Genomic DNA, 18,573 nt, shown 5'->3' on the forward strand with positions numbered 1-18,573 from the left:
TGCCAGCACATAGTAGGAGCACAGAAAATAGGAAGTGAGAGAATGAATGATGGACGACTCAGAATTCACATATGAAGCACTTGACATCATTCTTAGCAGAGGCATGAGCTCGGTACAGGTTCTTGCGCCCTTTACCCCAACCCTCACTTGTTCCCACAGTCCAGCCTCTCACCCAGAACAACAGGTCTTTTTTCCCTTCCTTTCTGTGTCCTGTCCTGGGCACTGCCCTTCATGTTGGCTTCACATGCACGTGCTCACTCATAGCTCTGAGAGGAGGCCCGGTGGCCGCCCCCTTCGCAGGTGGGAACAAGGCCCTGGTGGTCAGGGCACTGCATCTCAGCAGTGCACCAGTGACACGTGGAGCCCCTGCAGGGGCCGCACGTTGAGTACGGGTCAGCACTGTCTCCGTTAGGCACGTGGAGGGGGAGTGGGAGCCCTCACCCCGGTGCTGGGCCCAGGGACTGTGCAGATGCTGTCCACCCAGCAGGCCGCTGGAAAGCACCATTTCTGCTCCTCTCATTTCTTTGAGTGAAATGATCAGCTGGATCTTTTCTTGTCTCACTGGTTTTTGGCGAGTCTGCTGTGCGCCAGGTGGGGTCACGGTGGTGAGGGGAGGCTCATACCACCTCTGGGTCTGGGGAGTTGGCCAGAGGGATCTGGGGGCGGCAGGAAGGGCCTTCGGCCTCCCAGGGCAGGGAACACCCTGCAGAGGGCAGACGCTGAGCCTTCGTGTGTCTGTTCTGTCAGGGAGGCCACCACTGGGCAGGAAGGAGGCCTCACGACAATGGCCCCCCAGGGACAGGCTCAGGGTCTGCTGCTGTGCGTGGTGCAACACTATGGTAAGCGGACTGGAGGCTCAATTTCTATTTCTCTTAGCTGTAGTTTTCTCATTGCTAAAAATGAGGGGGGGAAATAGCCATCTTGTGGAAACATTGTGAAAATTTTGTGAGTTAATGTGTCTCATCCCCACCACCACCACCAGTGTTAGGAGGAGATAGTATTTACTGAGCCCTTAATATAAGCCATACGTGTTCTACAGGTGTGGTTGACTCATTTCAATTGGTATATCCATGTATCTTATATCCGAGGAAACTGAGGCATGAGGAAGTACAGGGCTTTGCCGCAGAGGGGCACTGAACATGTAGCTGTTGGTCCTGGTGGTCCTTGCTAAGGGAGTAGATGGCCCCGTGTTGTGTGTAGATAAGACGGACATGCAGATATTGTTGAAAGATAGAATAGAATTAAGTAGGAGCAGAGGGAGCCAGCCCAGCACGTGACTGTGTAGAAGCAGGAGGTGCCGGGCATGTGTGAATGAGCTGCAGAAGCCTGAGTCCCATCTTTGGGTCCCAGGAGGCCCTGAGCCAGCCAGTGAGTCCTGAGGTCAGGAGGCACCTCACACGGCAGCCACCAGGAGTGCAGCTGGTAGAAGCCATGCTCCTCTTCACCACCTCACCCCGGCACCGGTGCTGAGCCAGGCCAAGGGAGGGTGCCACAGCTGGTGTGGTCCAGATGACACCAGGGATCGGCATGCGTGGAAAATGATGGAATGTGTGCCTGCTGTAGCCTCTGTAGCGAGGCCATTAATTGCGCGGACTCTGAACCAGCCTGTCTGGATTTACATCCTGCCTCTGCATGGCCCGGGCCTTCCACGCACCTCCCCTACCTCTGAAAACAATGACAGCACTTCCTCATAACACTGCTGGAAGGTCCGAGTGAGTCAGTACCTGTGTAAGGGGCTTGTACAGTACCAGTGCCTGCATAAAGTAAATTGTCCGTTCCTATAGGCTGTTACCGTCATTACAAGCGATGTGGACGTTTATGTAATTTTCAGGTATAGCAAGATTGTGAGGATAACGAATAGTGTTTATAACACAGGCTCACCTCTCGATGGTTGTAGCTGCTTGGAGCTGAGGGTGGAGACGCATGAGGTGGAGTGTAGATGCAGCCGAGAGAGGCAGTGGTCATGGTCGGCCACAGGTGTGGGACGGGGAGCAGTGGGGTCTGTGCCATGTGGCTGTCCTCCTGGGGCTCAGTGAGGGACACGTGGCCGTGAGAGAAGAGGGATTGGAAGACCGTACTTCTGAGTCAAAAAATGTTGCAGTGTGTAAGATGGTGGGCAACTCTTCCCAACTCTCGGGGCTGAGAGCAAAGGGAAGAAATTGGTCTTCAGTGGGGTATTCAGAACTTGTGATAGACACACAGCCTTTTCTGACAGCGAGCATTGTTGGATATGAATAAGGGGTTGGGAAGGTGGTAGATGACCTTTCGAAGACCTGACTGTAAGCGTTCACGGAGAATTGAGAACAACAAAGAAGAGGAGGCCGGGGCATCTAAGGGTGCTTCCGAGTCAGCGGTGGCCCTGTGCACGACAGGTGGTGGTGCAGTAACTGGGGCCCGCACTGCCCCGGTGGGTGGGGGGCTGCATGTGTCTGCTGTCCTCTGGTCTTGCTCCGGAACTTCCCATCGCCCAGACTCTGACTCATCCCCAGAGAGGTCCCCAACATCAGAGTTCTCACGCTGCTGTCGGCTCCGGCATCTGCTTTGCAGCGCATGTCTGTGCGCTTCAGTCGCTGGTTGGGGGGGGACGGCCAGCTCGTGTCAGAGTGACATTCCACCTGTGTCGAAGCTCACTCAGCCCCCTTCAATTAATAGTCTCAACTTCTATGGCTGCCATGGTAACACTATCAGGGGGCTGTCTAATTCTTGTTAGGAGGTCAGCTACTTTTATTCTCTTTTGGAATCATTTTATGTTCATCTCTTCTTGTCATTTAGATTGGTCTAATTTTTATAATTATTAACAGAACGTTTAGGGGGCAGATATCCTGTGTTTATACTTAGTCTCTGTGCAGGGCCTAACGGAGCACTAAGTATCGTGGAAATGTTTTTACTCTCCCGTCCACCTGTCCATCCACCTCCCATACCCCCGTCCACCTGTCCCGCTATGAGGCCTGTGAACGTAATGGTGATGAGATCCTGTCTGATTCAGTAGTGAAAGAGGAGCTGTGGAATGTTCTAGAGAAAAGCAGTTACCTACCTGATGGACACCATGTTTTAGAAAAACTCCCCAGGCAGGACTGGGTAAGGAGAAGCCAGAGGCATCCCCCGCCCTCCAGAGCCCGGCCCTCCTGCCTAGTTAGGACCTCGTCCACACCAGGGCTCAGTGTGGGGGCGGGGGCGCACGCGGCTGGAGGGAAATGAAAATCCTCTGATAACGAGCACAGTGAGGCCTCTGCTCCCCAAACAGTAGGCGTAATGAAGGGTGGAGTGAGGGAGGGTATGGTTCCCAGGAGTAATGTTTTGAAAATGTTGGTACTCGAGGGTGTGCATCATCGAAATCAACGAGGCAAAGACTGACGTTTATTCTGTGACACTTGTGACGCGGCCGGTTAGCTGTTCTCATGGAGGCTCATCCTGCGTCGGACGCAGGTTCGCCTCTTTGGATGCAGTATGTGTGCTCCGAGGAAACAGGTTGGCACAGCCATGCCCTTCTACTCTGGCTGACATTATTCTTTCTTTGGTGTACGCATGCGCGCGCGCACGCACACACGAAGCAGAGCAGCAGGACTTTCTCGGAGGCTGGGGAGGTCCCAGAGGATGAAGGCTTTGGCTTGGATGATCCTCAGGGGGACCACCTGTGAAGTACATACCGTTTCCAGTTTTCTGGTGTAGAAACAGGTTTGACCACCAGAGGGTAGCAAATACCAATAATGACTTGTAGATTATTTTTCCTTACTGCAATCTAAACATTTATTGTTAAAAAGAGATGTCTGTTGCCTTACTCTCCAAAGACCAAAGAGCTTAAGATCCAGCACAGTCACAGGTAACTATTTGTAGTGGACATTTCACATGACATGACTGTTCGGAATGGAGATTTGAAAGAATCTGCAAGTTTAATTTACCTCAAGTCTGTGAGCATGTGTTGAATGCTTTCCTTCCACAAGACACCGGCCGGTGGGCAGAGATGGCTTGGGGCAGGTGCGCGCTTCAGGGTGTGCCCAGTGACTGAGATCTGCAGCCCTGCGAGGGCTTCCTGGGTGAGGAATTCTCCGGGGTTTTGCTGGCAGGAGGGGAAAGTGGTGGTGTTGAGAAGAATACTTTGTAAAGAGGGATTCATGGGGTTTTCATGGTTGGAAGGGACCACTGAGATTACAGTCCAGTGCACATCTCGCATGGAAACGTTCCTGAACGAGGCCTCTGGGTTTCTCTGGCGCAGAGACCTGGCGTTGGCATCCAGCCCTTCTCCAGTGAATGAGGTGTCCGGGCCACGTTTGCAGATGGATGGCCTGAGAGCGCAGTTTGCGGAGTAGTTCTGTGCTGTAGGAGAGGAGAGTTTTGGGGATCCCTCCCATTTGATGTGGCCCAGAAATGTTCAATGTCTGTGGCTGTGACAGCGTTTCAAGGAACAGAGCTTCCTTCAACCAAGTCATCAGAGCACGAGCAAGGCTGTAGGAAACCCCGGTCTCTTCAAACCCTGGGCTGTGGCCATGGCAGCTGTGAGGGAGGGAGTGATGCTTTTGCCAGTGTAGACTGCTTTCTGGTTGTCCTGGGCCTGGGCCCTGCTTGGGGCGGGGGCTTGCCTTTGTTGGCTCCAGCAGCTTGCTCACCTGGGCCAGGCGGAAAGGCTGCCAGGCTAGAGCTGTGAGGCGCTTCATCTCTCCTCGGAAGCCCTGCTGCTCGCCTTTGGGGCGTATTGCCTGTGCTGCCCAGAAGGTCAGATGTGGGTGATTAATGGCCGGATTGCTGTCCTTAGGAGCTTTCCCCGAAACTTGATATTCCACGTAGTGCGGGTGCTCTACAGGTCCCCATCCCTTTGCTCTCTCCACATCTTGTTACTCCGTCCCTTTGCTCCTGCAGATGAGCTGTTTCCCGCGGAGGAAGGCAACGGCAGCTCGCGCCACAGCCAGCTCATACCTGACTTGTACTGAGTGGTCCCTGTATCAGAGGTCTGGTCTGAGCACTTTACACATCGTCACCCCTTTTTAAAAATCCTTACTTTAGGATATGTTTTTATTGTTTTTTTTTTTTTTTAAAGGAAAGAGAGGAAGGGGGGTGGAGAGAGAGAGAAAGAGGGAGAGACAAACCTCTATCAGTTACCTTTCATACAGGCTGAGGGGGATCGAGTCTGCAAGCTTTTGGTTCACTAGACAACACCAAGCAACTAGGCTACGCGGCCAGGGCCACACCATCACTCTTCGTCATCAGAGCATCCCTGTGACACAGGTTCTGTCATGATTCCCATTCCAAGACGAGGAAAGGAAGTAATATAAAGGAAGGGGTGGAGGAGTCCTGGGTTACACACCACACGGGCCGGTGCTGGGGCCCCAGCCCACCCTGGGGCTGCTTTTGTAATTCCCCAGTCAGCGGTTCTTTGAGTCCGGCTCAGACCCCACTTGCCGGCACTCCTGGACTGTTTGGCGCGCAGTTGCATTTGCTCTGGTTAACCGAACTAAACCAAACCAGACCAAAGCAAACAAACCAAAGATTTGAAAACTTTGCTGTCTACACTCAAACTATGAAGATTCCACCCAAACTGGGGTTTTGAAAATATCAAATGGTTAGCCACTAGGCCAACACCCAGGCTTTCCCCGCTGTGACCTGGGGTCTGATTTTGTTTTGAGTGGCAGTGTTGACTTTGATAGCCCTGTGTCACTGTGGTCCTGAGCCTCTGTGTGCTGGGAGCAGGAGGGGGACGGGAGGGGGCTGGTCCAGCCTTCATATTCACTGTTCTTTTATGGGGAAAATGTTTGTTTATAGTGAACATTTAATGAGTGTGTTCAGCTTTGAGCCCACTCCAATAGAATAATTTTGAATACCTTTGCCCACCAAAATGAAATTTAGTTAAGTCAAAAAATTCACACTTCCTTAAACTTAATAAATTAACTGGGTTGTTTAGATTTGTCTCCACATTCCCCTGTAGACGCTAAGAAGAGAAGCAAAACGATGGTCAGTGGAATATTTGCGTGTTACCACTCCTGTTTATTAGGTCGAGACACTTCCGTATCTCTGCTATGAGAGATGAGAGCTAAGTTCACTGACGTGGCACCCCACCTCTGTCCCCTCTTCCAGTTTTCTCCCCTCACAAGTTTTGATTTTTACATTATCGTTTCTAACTCTCCCAGGGATTGCCGCAGTTCCTATAAACACTCTTAAACCTCCATTTCTTATCCAGTCAGCCCTGACTCCTTTCCGTCTGCCCCCACCTCTGCTGGCTGGGCCACTGACTTTTATTTTACCAAGGCGGAGGCATTTGCATTTCATTCTGTACACATAGTCTAACCTTGGACTTCAGGTTACATTGCTGCGGCCAGGGCTGCGAAGCCGCGCTCCCTGTGGAACCACACTGAACGTGCGGGCTCTGTTTTCTTCGCTCAGGTCTGGTGTCACGCACCTTTACACCTTGAAGAACAAGGTCAGATGAAATCACTTCTCACTCCATAAGTTACTCAAAATCACATCATATTTTTCTTGCTCGATACTTAGATTATTGTGTTTTTGGAGAGTTTCTTGGTTTCTCCTGCAGTTTCCCATTGCCTTGTTTTCTTGTTGGGAGTAGAAACACGTTTTCATCACCCTATCACCACGGCTTCTAGCTTCTTGCTTATTCTGTCTGTTGCATAATTCTCCTCGGAGATCTTGTGGAGCCTTCTGATTTCTTATTTTAATTTTGGTCTATTATTTTTACGCCTGGTGTACAACAATTATCATCTAAATATATTTTGCACTGGATTTCTGGGAGCCGTTCAACTCTTTCTTATATCCCCTATTGTCCTTTTACTTAGTTTCTCTCTGGTTTTGTTGTAGTTTATCCTTAAGTACCTTCCTCTGTAAGGTATATGGAATCATATTTTGATCCTTTGCAGGTATGGACTGATCTGTATTTTGCTGTCACATTTGATTGATAGTTCAGCTGCGACTTCTAAGGTGAAAATCTTAAAAACTCTAAGGTGTTGCTTGGTTGTTTTCTAAGCCTGAAGCTTGCCAGTGGAAAGTTGCAACGCTCCCTGTATAAGCCCTGCACTTCATTTCTGAAGCTGTGTGTCTTAGGTTTATGGAAATTTCTCAATAACGTATCTAGGTCTGGTATTTCATTTATCCTGCATGGTACTTGGTAGGCTCTTTCAATTGGAAAATTAGTATCTCTATGTATGCTGGGAAATTTTTTCTACTAGTCTTTGATAATTCTTTTTCCCATTTTCTCTGTTTTCTCAACTGATTATTTGGAGGTTGGAATTTTTGTCTTGATTGTCTTTTATTTTTTCCCCTCATATTTCTCAACAGAATTTGCTCTATGTTTTGGATATTTTCCTGATTACACATTTTTATTTGTACAATTATTTTTAATTTTCAAGAGCTCTTTCTTTTATCTGTCCCTTTTCTATAGGGTTATGTTTTTCTTTTTTAGATGCAGTTGCTCCTGTAACCTCTCTATAGGTAACAACTGGAGGTGGCTTTTCAGAGTTCTGTTCCCTGAATTATCTACTTTTACACTAGGGTCGGTTGGGTTTGATTAGTGGGATAGAAAGGGTTGGGGGAAAGCGGGACTGTCAATGTGAGGTTAGTTCGGTGCCAAGGGCCACCAGGGTTAGGTTAAGCCAGTGGAGTCCCTCAAACGCCTTACATGACTTTTGAAGGACAAGTAGAAATTAGTTGGTAAAGAAAGTGGGGGAGGAACATTTTAGATGGAGGGGAGACCATGCATGAAGACCCAGCGGGACGAAGCACTGCAGCCCACTGTGGATGAACAGAGGGCTTAACACGGCCAGAATGCTGATGGCTGCTTGAGAGGTTGTGTGGTTATCCATCACTCTGACCAAACTGAAGGTGATCCAATGTTGTAACAGAAAAAGACTCATGAGCCACAGACAGTCTGTGAAGGAAGGATTACCTGCAATATAAGGACATGATCCGATCTGCATTTTAGACAGTCTTTCATTGCAGGTATGTAGAGTATAAAGTGGTGAAGTGTTGGCAATTGGGATGATGATAATGGAACCTGGCTGGTGTGGCTCAGTGGATTGAGTGCCAGCCTGTGAACCAAAGGGATGATGATAATGGTCCAGAAAAGACATGAGACATAGCTGATGTGGAAGGGGTGCGGAAGAGAATATGGCGCCTTTGTAGGGAGAGAATGGAGAGCATATGGGGGCTGATTGGATGTGAGAGACCAAGGATGACAGCAGGTCTGGCTTTGATGATTGTGTGGCTGGAATTTATCCATGGAGTTAAGAAGGGGGCACTTCCTCTGCTTCCATCAATAGAAATTTTCCTTGAAATGAACAAGTGCTTATACCACCCTTTACTCACTCTGTTGTAGGGGCTGCAGAGTGAGCCACCTCACTGGGAAGTTTGGTAACAAGACCTGGGGCTTTTGTAGACTTCCTCTTCTTCTTCCTCCTTCCTCCTTCCTCAAGGAACTGGTATTAAGGACTGGCCCCAGTGAAGGCTCTGTCTCCCTGGGAGGCCTCCCTGTGTAGTGCTGTGGGACTGCCTGGGCAAGTGTGTCTAAGGCAGTACTAGGTACTAGCAAGCCCTTCTATTACTTCCCCCAGCCATTTCCTCTTGCCTGACTTGAATCAATAAGAAAGGTAATATTTTATCTCATGCCTGCTCTTTCCTGGGTATTTCTCAATTTGCACAGAAGCCAGGTAGGGAACTTCTGGCAAAGATGGAGGCGTAGGTAGACACACTGTGCCTCCTCACACAACCAAAAGAAGGACAACAACAAATTTAAAAACAAAACCCAACCAGAGCTGACAGACAATTGAACTGTATGGAAGTCCAACAACCAAGGAGTTAAAGAAGACACATTCATCCAGACCGGTAGGAGGGGCACAGACAGACAGCCTGACAGAGAGGACTCCTGGCAAGGTGGCGGATGACGCACCAGGTGAGATGGCAGCTGGCGGAGCAGGCGGTCCCACATTTGTGTGCAGATAAACTGGGAGGAACAGCTGGGGAGGAAGACATACTGTGTATCCCAGGGTTCCGGCACAGGAAAATAAAGCCTCAAAACCTCTGACTGAAAAGTCCTATGAGGATTGAGGCAGTGAGAAAAACTCCCAGCCTCACAGGAGAGTTTGTAGAAGAGACCCACAGGGTCCTAGAACATACCCAAACCCACCCACCCGGGAATCAGTACCAGAAGGGCCCAATTTGCCTGTGGGTAGTGGCGGAAGTGATTGAAAGCCAGCTGAGAGCTGAGTAAGTGGCATTGTTCCCTCTTGGACCCTTCCCCATATACAGTGCCACAACACAGCAACGCCCCTGGGAGGTGTTGTCCTGCCCTGGTGAACACCTAAGGCTCTGCCCCTTACTATGTAACAGGCATGCCAAGACCAAAAAAAAAAGCCCAAATGAAAGAACAGATCAAAGTTCCAGAAAAAATACAACTAAGCAATGAAGAGATAGCCAGCCTATCAGATGCAGAATTCAAAACACTGGTAATCAGGATGCGCAGGTTGAGTATGGTTGTAAAATAGAGGAAAAAGTGAAGGCTATGAAAAGTGAAATAAAGGAAAATGTACAGGGAACCAACAGTGAAGAGAAGGAAACTGGAACTCAACAGTTTGGAGCAGAAGGAAGAAATAAACATTCAACCAGAACAGAATGAAGAAACAAAAATATTAAAAAATGAGGAGGGGCTTAGGAACCTCTGAGACAACTTTAAATGTTCCAACATCCGAATCAAAGGTGTACCAGAAGGAGAAGAGGAAGAGCAAGAAACTGAAAACTTATTTGAAAAAATAATGAAGGAGAAATTCCCCAATCTGGCAAAGGAAATAGACTTCCAGGAAGTCCAGGAAGCTCAGATAGTCCCAAAGAAGTTGCACCCAAGGAAGCACACACCAAGGCACATCATAATCATATTACCCAAAATTAAAGATAAGGCATGAATCTCAAAAACAGCAAGAGAAAAGAAGACAGTTACCTACAAAGGAGTTCCTATTAGACTGTCAGCTGATTTCTCAAAAGAATACTTATAGGCAAGAAAGGCCTGGAAAAAAGTATTCAGAGTCATGAAAGGCAAGGACTTACATCCAAGATTATTTTATCTGGCAAAGCTTTCATTTAGAATGGAAGGGCAGATGAAGTGCTTCCCAGATAAGGTCAAGTTAAAGGAGTTCCTCATCACCAAGCCCTTATTATATGAAATATTAAAGATACTTATCTGAGAAAAAGAAGATAAAAAATATGGACAGTAAAATGACAACAAACTCAACTACCAACACCCAAACCTAAAAACAAAAACAAATGCAAAAGCAAAAACAAACTAAGCAAACAACTAGAACAGGAACAGAATCACAGAAATGGAGATCACATGGAGGTTTTGCTGTGGGGAAGGGGAAGGGAGAGAATGGGGGAAAAAGTACAGGAAATAAGTAGCATAAATGGTAGGTAGAGAATGGAGGTTAAGAATAGTATAGGAAATGTAGAAGCCAAAGAACTTACATGTACAACCCATGGACATGAATTAAGGCAGGGGGAAGTAGGTAGGAGGGAGTGTGCAGGGCAGAGGGGAATAAAGCCGGTGAAATGGGACAACTGTAATAGCATAATCGATAAAATGTATTAAAAAAATACACATCAGGGAAAAAAAACAGCCACGTAGGGGTGCCTCAGAAAACCCAGTGTAGGGACCATAGTAGGAGGTGGTGGTGTTTATATTTAAAATGTGTGTGTCTGGGAAGGCAGCAGCACCAGAGCCAAGGTGGTGGCCCGCAGGAGGCTGATGAAGGAGCTTGAAGGAATCTGCAAATGTGGAATGAAAAAATTCCGTAACATCCAGGTTGATGAAGCTAATTTATTGACTGGGCAAGGGCTTATCGTTCCTGACAACCCTCCATAGGATAAGGGGGCCCTCAGAATCGAAATCAACTTTCCAGCAGACTACCCATTCAAACCATTGAAGATCACATTTAACACAGAGATCATTCACTCCAACATTGATGAAAAGGGTCAGGTCTGTCTGCCAGTAATTAGTACTGAGAACTGGAAGATGGCAAACAAGACCGATCAAGTAATCCAGTCCCTCATAGCACCGGTGAACGACCCCCAGCCCGAGCACCCGCTTCGGACTGACCTAGCTGAAGGATACTCTAAGGACTGTAAAAAATTCTGTAAGAATGGTGAGGAGTTTACAGAGAAATGTGGGGAAAAGCGACCTGTGGACTAAAACCTGCTGCGATTGACTCCAGCGAGTGTGAGCGGAGCCCCGGGCAAGTGCATTCAGACCCTTCAGAGCAGGGCTCTGTGGAAAATTGACACGTGCCACCCCCTGGCGTTCGCAGGTGGAGGTTACTAACTTGCTACAGTTTTCTTAATCAAAGTGGTATAGGTAACCTGTAAAGAAAGGATTAAAAATTTAAGATGTTCTAAAACAATGTGTGTGCTGCCATGCGCCCGATGAGAAGCACAGTCCCCCGTCCCTGCAGGGTATGCGGCCTCCCCGAGTGCCACACAGGGATGGGGTGATCCTGCCTGCATTATAGGAAATGCCCTCTGGGTCAGACTTGACCTGACTTTGAAGAGGTGGCTGGATCAGGAGAAGGTAAACTGAGGAACAGGCACTTCTTGCCCGCAAGGTGGGCCCTGGGCAGGGAGGGCTTCTGTGGAACCACCTTTATTTTCGGCTCAGCAGACTCAGAGGCAAGTTGGTGTGGCTTAGGGTCCCCAGCTTCTGAAGGTAGTCATTGGGAATATCACCTTCAAGAGAGTAGGACTTTTGCCTTCTTGGTCACTGTTCTCACTCTCGACCTTGAAGAGGGACTGGAACTTAGTTAAGCACTTGTTAGATGGCGGGAAGGCTGGCTGGATAGATGGGAGGATGGGTGGATGGATGGATGGGTACAGTGATGAAGGTGGAGGAAAAAGGCAGTGTAGGTCACAGCTCCATGGGTATCAGATATGAGTCATTTGGGGACACTTAAAAAGTATTAAGGGCTGATCTGGAACCCTGGATCTGAATCTTTAAAAAAAAAAAAATTAAAGCAAACATTCTCCATTTCCTACGTGTATTCCCAAACCTTTGTTTTACAACTTTGAACTTGCCCACACCGGGGTATTTTCAGTCCAGGCAGGTGTGTGTTGGGGCAGTGGCTGTTTTGCTTTATCTCCTGCAGAGCCCCCTCGCTTCCTGGCTCACACTTGCAGGTTGCTCATGGGTCTGACGACATTGTCAGTGTGACTCAAGTGCTATTCTGGGCAGATGACTCGCAAGTTTGGGGACAGTTTCTCATCCTCTAAAGACAGCTGTGTAATAGGATGAAAGCTTCAGAGAGCAGCCCTGCCCCAAACTGTGGAGGAGCTGGGTTAAGGGGAATTGTTCCTGGGTGAGAGAAATTGATGTCATACTCCAGCCATATAGACCTTATCACAGTTCCTCAAATAGGCCTCATCACCTCTCAGCTCTCGGCAGACTGTTCCTGTGCCCATGACCCTCTGACCCCTCTGTTTTCCATTCATCTGTTCTGCTGTTTCCCCAGGAAGCCCACTGCCCTTGGGGCTGCCCTCCCGCGCAGAGCTCTCCCAGCTCCTGCTTTATTGCGGCCCCAGGTAGAAACTGTGGTCTGCTTCTTGTTTGCTTGTCAGACTGTCAGTTACCAGAAAGCAGGGGTGTCACACACCTCTAGATGTGTGGGGGACCCTCAGTAAATACCTGTGAATGGAATCTGCCCTGTGGACATCCCAGCCCATCACAGGCATTTTCACTGTAGTGAGACCCAGGAGGAGGGAGGGCACGGGCCTCTGCTGACTGCCCACAGCTGACCAGGCGCGGGATGCTCAATGTGCATGTTCTCACGCAGAGCTCACAGCAGCTCCATCATGTCTCCTGGTTTACAGATGGGAAGACAGATGCTCCCCAGCTGTGGTGGCTTGACAAGAGCAAATAGCGTGTGTGGGGCAGGACGGTGTTGTACCCCAGAGAGTCCCCACCAAACTCCTCTTGCTAAAGACCCTCCGTTTTGAGGCTGCATTGGAGGAGTGCTGGACAGCGGGCCTCAAAGTGCAACAGCTTACATTTCTGGAAACTTCCATGCCTCTTGCTTGAGTGACCTCTGACGTTTGAGCCAACCTGGTTCATGTGACAGTTTGAGGGCTAAATTGTCTGTCTCCAGCTTGTGTGGGTGGCCCTAGACTCAAAGTTGACTTTTGTCCCCAGGGATGTCCCAGATCAGGTCTTCTGGGCGATGGTGCCAGCGCCAGAGTGGGTTGTGTTTTCTTCATTAACTTTCATCTGGTGAGAATGTTGTAGTGAGTAGACTTTTAAAAAGTATTTGCATATCTCATTTCTTTGTCTAATTAGCACTGTGAGAATGATGTCCCAGTTTTCATGCTTGAATAAGTAACTGTCATGGTGTAAGACGCCAAGGGGCTGGTTCGCCTCAGTGCTTTCCCTTTCTTGCGTTTGGATGCTCAGTCAAGTTTTGTTTCAATGTACACTCCAGACTTTTCTTTTAAAGAACTCATCTTCTCAGCCAAATGACACCTTCTACTGCCATGAAATATCTCCTAAATTTAGAGGACCCTTCGTCAGTGTTGTAGCCTGACCCTGAGCAGCAAAGTATACTCTCTGCCTGTACTTCATTTTAGAAGTGCGTAGAGTTTTAAAAAGGGAAGGAGGAGTTAGTTTACAGAAGCCCATCTTTTATATGACCTACAGAGGGATGAAAGGCACGACAGTATTGTAAGTTTTGGAGTTTAGAATATAGATACAAGTCCCTGCCCTTCTGGGGTTTTTAGTCCTGAGTAAAGAGGAGTGTGGACCTCAGAGGCTCCCGTGTCATGGTGGTGCCCCGAGCACGCTGAGCTCCTGAGCAACCCAGGTGGCCCTGCTGCAGGTGGAAGCCAGCCTGGCGGGACCTGTTGGGCAGGCACGGAGGGCACAGGAGACCAATGGAGCCAGTCTGGAAGTGATCCCCAGGACGGTAAGGGTTCTGACCCGAAGCCATGCTAGGAACTGCTAGAGCACCTGGAGGTGATTGGCTGGGAGAAGAGCAGACCTTAGGGTGGAGAGGCATGAGAGTCGCCTTCCCGTAGACTGGGGCAGCTGGAGGCAGCTGGGAAGATGTTTTGGACCAGATGATGAGGGACTCTCTTGCCTTGCTAAACATTCTGCATTTTACTCTGTTGGTAACAGGGTGCTACTGATGGTTTCTAAGGAAGGAAGCCGTGAGATCTAGCCTGCAGTTGGGAATGGAGAACACCTGGGTTGGGAATGGAGAACACAGAGGAGGAACAGGTCTGGGGAGGGAGGTGTGAGTTTGTGAAAGCGTCAGGCAGCAGTGTGGAGGTTCTGGGAGGCGCTGGCTGAAGCTGGGGGAGTAGGTGACATCATGCGGGAAAAGGGAACTACTAGGGACTCTGGGAAAGGCCAATATTTAAATGATAAGCTGAAGGGAATGATGTAAGAGGTGGGTCAGAGAAGCAGGAGGAAAACCAGAAGATCATAGGAAGCCAGGAGGAGAGAATTTTGAGGAGTGTATGGTCAGTCATCCCACAATAATCACAACCATTTGTTGAATGATGTTTTTTTGTAGAGCCAGACAGTATGCTAATGCTTTCCGTAACATCATTTCCTTCCGTTCTTGCAGGAGTCCCTTAGGAAGGCACGATATTGATACTGATAGATAAGGGGCTGAGGACCAGAGCTTCAGCCTTCTGGGAGACAGAATGCGGGCTTTGGTGTGAAGTAGGCTGGGTGCGAGTCCCACCTCTTCCCTGGCTAGTTGTGTGAACTTACACAAGGTACTTGGTTCCTCTACTCTAAATGAAATATAATAGTCCCATCTCCTGAGGACGATGGAGTTCCAAGGTTGTCTTACTGTAAGTGAAGCAGGAGCCCCTCCCTGGACTTTTGCAAGGTCTTGCCTACTTCCCAGGTCATCCAGCCAGTCAGTAGTGGAGCTGAGATTTGAACCCATGCATGAATTCATAGCCTCTGCTCATGCCTTCAGCCAAAGGAGGTGATATGAGACTGGAGTTTGAATACTTGTGGAGTTGAGTGGTGTTTTAGAGGTAGAAGTGGTGTGAGCATGTCTGTGCCCAGAGGGGAAAGAGGAAGTAGAAAGGGAGAGATTGATGCTGCCAGGGAGTGGGGGGTGACTGGTGGGAAGGTCACAGGGAGATGTATGACATGACATTCAAATACAGGTGACCTTGAAACCAAAGCTGATGTTTCTTCCTCAGAGATGGGGGGACAGAAAATACGAAGGGAGGAGGAAACACAGGAAGTTTCAAGCAGGGGGAAGGAAGTGTCAGCATTCTGACAGATGATTTCCGTTCTCTCAGGAATGCAGAGGTGGGTTGAGGTCTGAGGAGTGGGAGCTAGTATTTGGAAGGAAACTTCAGAAGAAGAGGCTCAGTTTCCGCAGCCAACGAAGGCCAGGGGGTAGGGAGGACAGAGGCAAGGAGGAAGAGGGCTTGGGAGACCACTGAAGATCCAGTCCTGAGTGATGTGCCAGGGTCTAACTCATACCTGTGTCCATGCCAGGCAATGTGATGATGTAGTTTGCACCTGGGGCCGTGGTAGGGAAACGGGACGGTTAGGTTGGCCCAGATCTGGAAATTCACCAGTTGGGTTGCAAAAGGACAGAGTGTATGGCAGCGAGACGCTGGCTGCTGGGAAGGCAGGAATCAAGAGAACCCGGGAGATGCGAGTGGGAGGAGGGGACCCTGTGGTCAGAGGGTAATGTCCTTTCTTCCTCTGCAGTTGGATACCCAGAGTATGATTAGGAACCTTTTATTTTTATTTCTAGAGAGAGGGGGAGGGAGGGAGAAACAGAGGGAGAGAAACATCAGTGTGTGGTTGCCTCTCATGTGCCCCCCACTGGGGACCTGGCCCACAACCCGGGCATGTGCCCTGACTGGGAATCGAACCGTGATCCTTTGGTTGGCAGGCCGATTGATGCTGAACACTGAGCCACACCAGCCAGGGCTGATTAGGAACTTTTAATGAAGAATGCGTATGAAATCTCATCTCCCAACAAATAGAGGTCATCGGTACGTAAAGCTTTATGGCAAGAATGGCTGCATACCTCATACCTTATGTATACATATCAACATTGGCTGGATTTTTACCCAAAATGTGACCATTAAAGCTGGGCTCTCAGAACCTCTGGACTCAGGGATACAGATGTAACCCCAAGCTCTTGGATCAGGCACTTCCCCAAGGAGCCCTGGTTCCTTTTACTGAAGAGTGGTTTTAGAAACCAAGATTTTGGTGCTAGATGTTTTTGTAGCTACTGGAGTGTTGTTACTTCTAGGTCCTCTCAATTGTTAGAGCGAGGGAATATATGTTTGTACAATAACCTGTGTCTATACAGATACTTATAAATACATAATCATTTGCACCTGTATTAAGCTAAACACAACGTCATACTTGGGTCTCAATTATAGTCCATTACCAGCCAGACCATCCTACACCGCCCCTCCCCTTGTCTGTCTGTAACTCCCTGCTCTGGCAGTGAGAGACCCGGCTGCCATCTGCCATCTACTTACTTGATTGGTCAATTCCAGTACACATGTCCAAGGGCGGGCCAAAGTAGGTTTACAGTTGTAATACAAATAAATAATACAATAATAGTAAATAATAAAACAAGAATAAACTCTGTTTCGCACACTCACAGCTGTGAACCTGCTTTTGCCCATCCCTGGAGAGTGGTTTCAAATTGTGAGCTCATCCCACACAGGGAACAGTGTCAGCACCTGGAGTGCCCATCCCTGGAGAGTGGTTTCAAATTGTGAGCTCATCCCACACAGGGAACAGTGTCAGCACCTGGAGTGCCCATCCCTGGAGAGTGGTTTCAAATTGTGAGCTCATCCCACACAGGGAACAGTGTCAGCACCTGGAGTGCAGTGCGTGTGTTCAGTTCGTGGTGCCTCAGTCTTCGCTCCGGAAGGTTCCTCTGTCCAGTGCATGCCTTCATCCCCACCCCCTTCAGTGAGATTGTTTCATGCCTTTGCGATGCAGTTAGATGATTTTGCATTCTCTTCTCAGATACCCTTGTCAACTTCAAGTGATTTTTTTAAAAAGAATTGTACACATCGTTTCGCTATTTGTGCTGTAGAGTTCTGTGAGTTTTGGAAAATACATAGTTTTGTGTATCTGCCATGACGGCATCACACAGAATAGTTTCACCACCCTCAACTCCGTGCTTCATTTACTCCTCTGCTTCTCTCCCCAGGCCCATGGCAACTACTAATTTTTTTACCAACTATATAGTTTGCCTTTTCCAGAATATCATTTAAATAGAATCATACAGAATGTAACCTTTTCAGACTGGCTTCTTTCACTCAGCAATCTGTATTCAAGATTCCTCCATGTTTTTGCATGGCTTAATAGCTCATTCCTTTTGATTGCGGAATAGTATTTTGCTGTGTAAATGGACCATAATTTGTTTATCTGTTCATCCATTGAAGGGCATCTTGGTTGCTTCCAGATTTGGGTGATTATAAATGAGACTGCAGTAGACATTTGCATGCAGGTGTTTGTGTGGACGTAAGTTTTCAAATCATATGGATAATACCTAGGAGCTCTGCTGCTGGATTACATAAGACTGTGTTTATCTTTGTGAGAAACTGCCAAATTGTCTTCCAGAGTAACTCTACCAGTTTGTACTCTCACCAGCAATGGATGAGAGTTCCTGCTGCTCTGGAGCCTTGCCAGAGATTGTCAGTATTTTGGATTTTAGCCATTCTAATAAGTGTGTAGTGGTATCTAACTGTTTTTTTTTTTTTAAGATTCTATTTATTTATTTTTAGAAAGAGGGGAGGGAGGGAGAAAGAGGAAGAGAAACATCGACTGGTTGTCTCTCGCACACCAGAGACCAGGGACCTGGCCCTCAACCCAGGCATGTGCCCTGACTGGGAACTGAACCAGGAACCCTTCAGTTCACAGGCCAATGCTCAATCCACTGAGCCACACCAGCCAGGGCTAACTGTTGTTTTAATTTGCATTTACCTGTTGATATGTGAGGCTGAGCATCTTTTCATGTGCTTATTTGCCCTCTGTATATATTTTTTTGTTTTGGTGGGTGTTTCTTCAGATCTTTTGCCCATTTTTTGATTTTGTTTTTTTTCCTATTGAGTTTTAAGAGTTCTTTGGATGTTTTGGATATCAGTCTATTATCAGGTATGTGTTTTGCAAAGATTTTCCCCTAATTTGTGGCTTTTCATTTTCTTAACAAAGTATCGTTGACATAGCAGAAGTTTTTAATTTTAATAAAGTTTATTTATTTTTTCTTTCCTGGATTGTGCTTTTGGTGGCATATCTAAAATGCATCACAAACCCAAGGTCATGTAGATTTTCTTCTATTTTTTTCCTGGTAATTTTATGGTTTTGCAGGCTTGTGAGCCATTTTTAAGTTAATTTTGTTTACGGCCGAAAGTCTGTGTCTAGTTCCCCCCTTTTTTTCCTTGCTGCACGTGGATGCTCCACTGTTGTTCCTTTCTGGGATGAATTGCCTCCGCAACTTTGTCAAAACTCAGTTGACTGTATTCACATGAGGCTGTTTCTGGACTCTCTGTTCAGTTTCATTGACCTCTGTGTCTTTTTTTTCTCTAATACCAAACCGT

General features: G+C 47.9%; 1 protein-coding gene and 1 pseudogene across 1 annotated transcript in view; both read left to right on the forward strand.

Moving 5' to 3' along the window:
* The window catches only part of ACOXL (acyl-CoA oxidase like), a 270,737-nt gene that overhangs the window by 20,379 nt on the left and 231,785 nt on the right, over positions 1–18,573 (forward strand).
* Positions 785–11,199, forward strand: LOC112319399 (ubiquitin-conjugating enzyme E2 L3 pseudogene; annotated as a pseudogene).

The sequence above is a fragment of the Desmodus rotundus genome, chromosome 5 (genome assembly GCF_022682495.2).
Source record: "Desmodus rotundus isolate HL8 chromosome 5, HLdesRot8A.1, whole genome shotgun sequence".
Taxonomy (NCBI): Eukaryota; Metazoa; Chordata; class Mammalia; order Chiroptera; family Phyllostomidae; genus Desmodus; species Desmodus rotundus.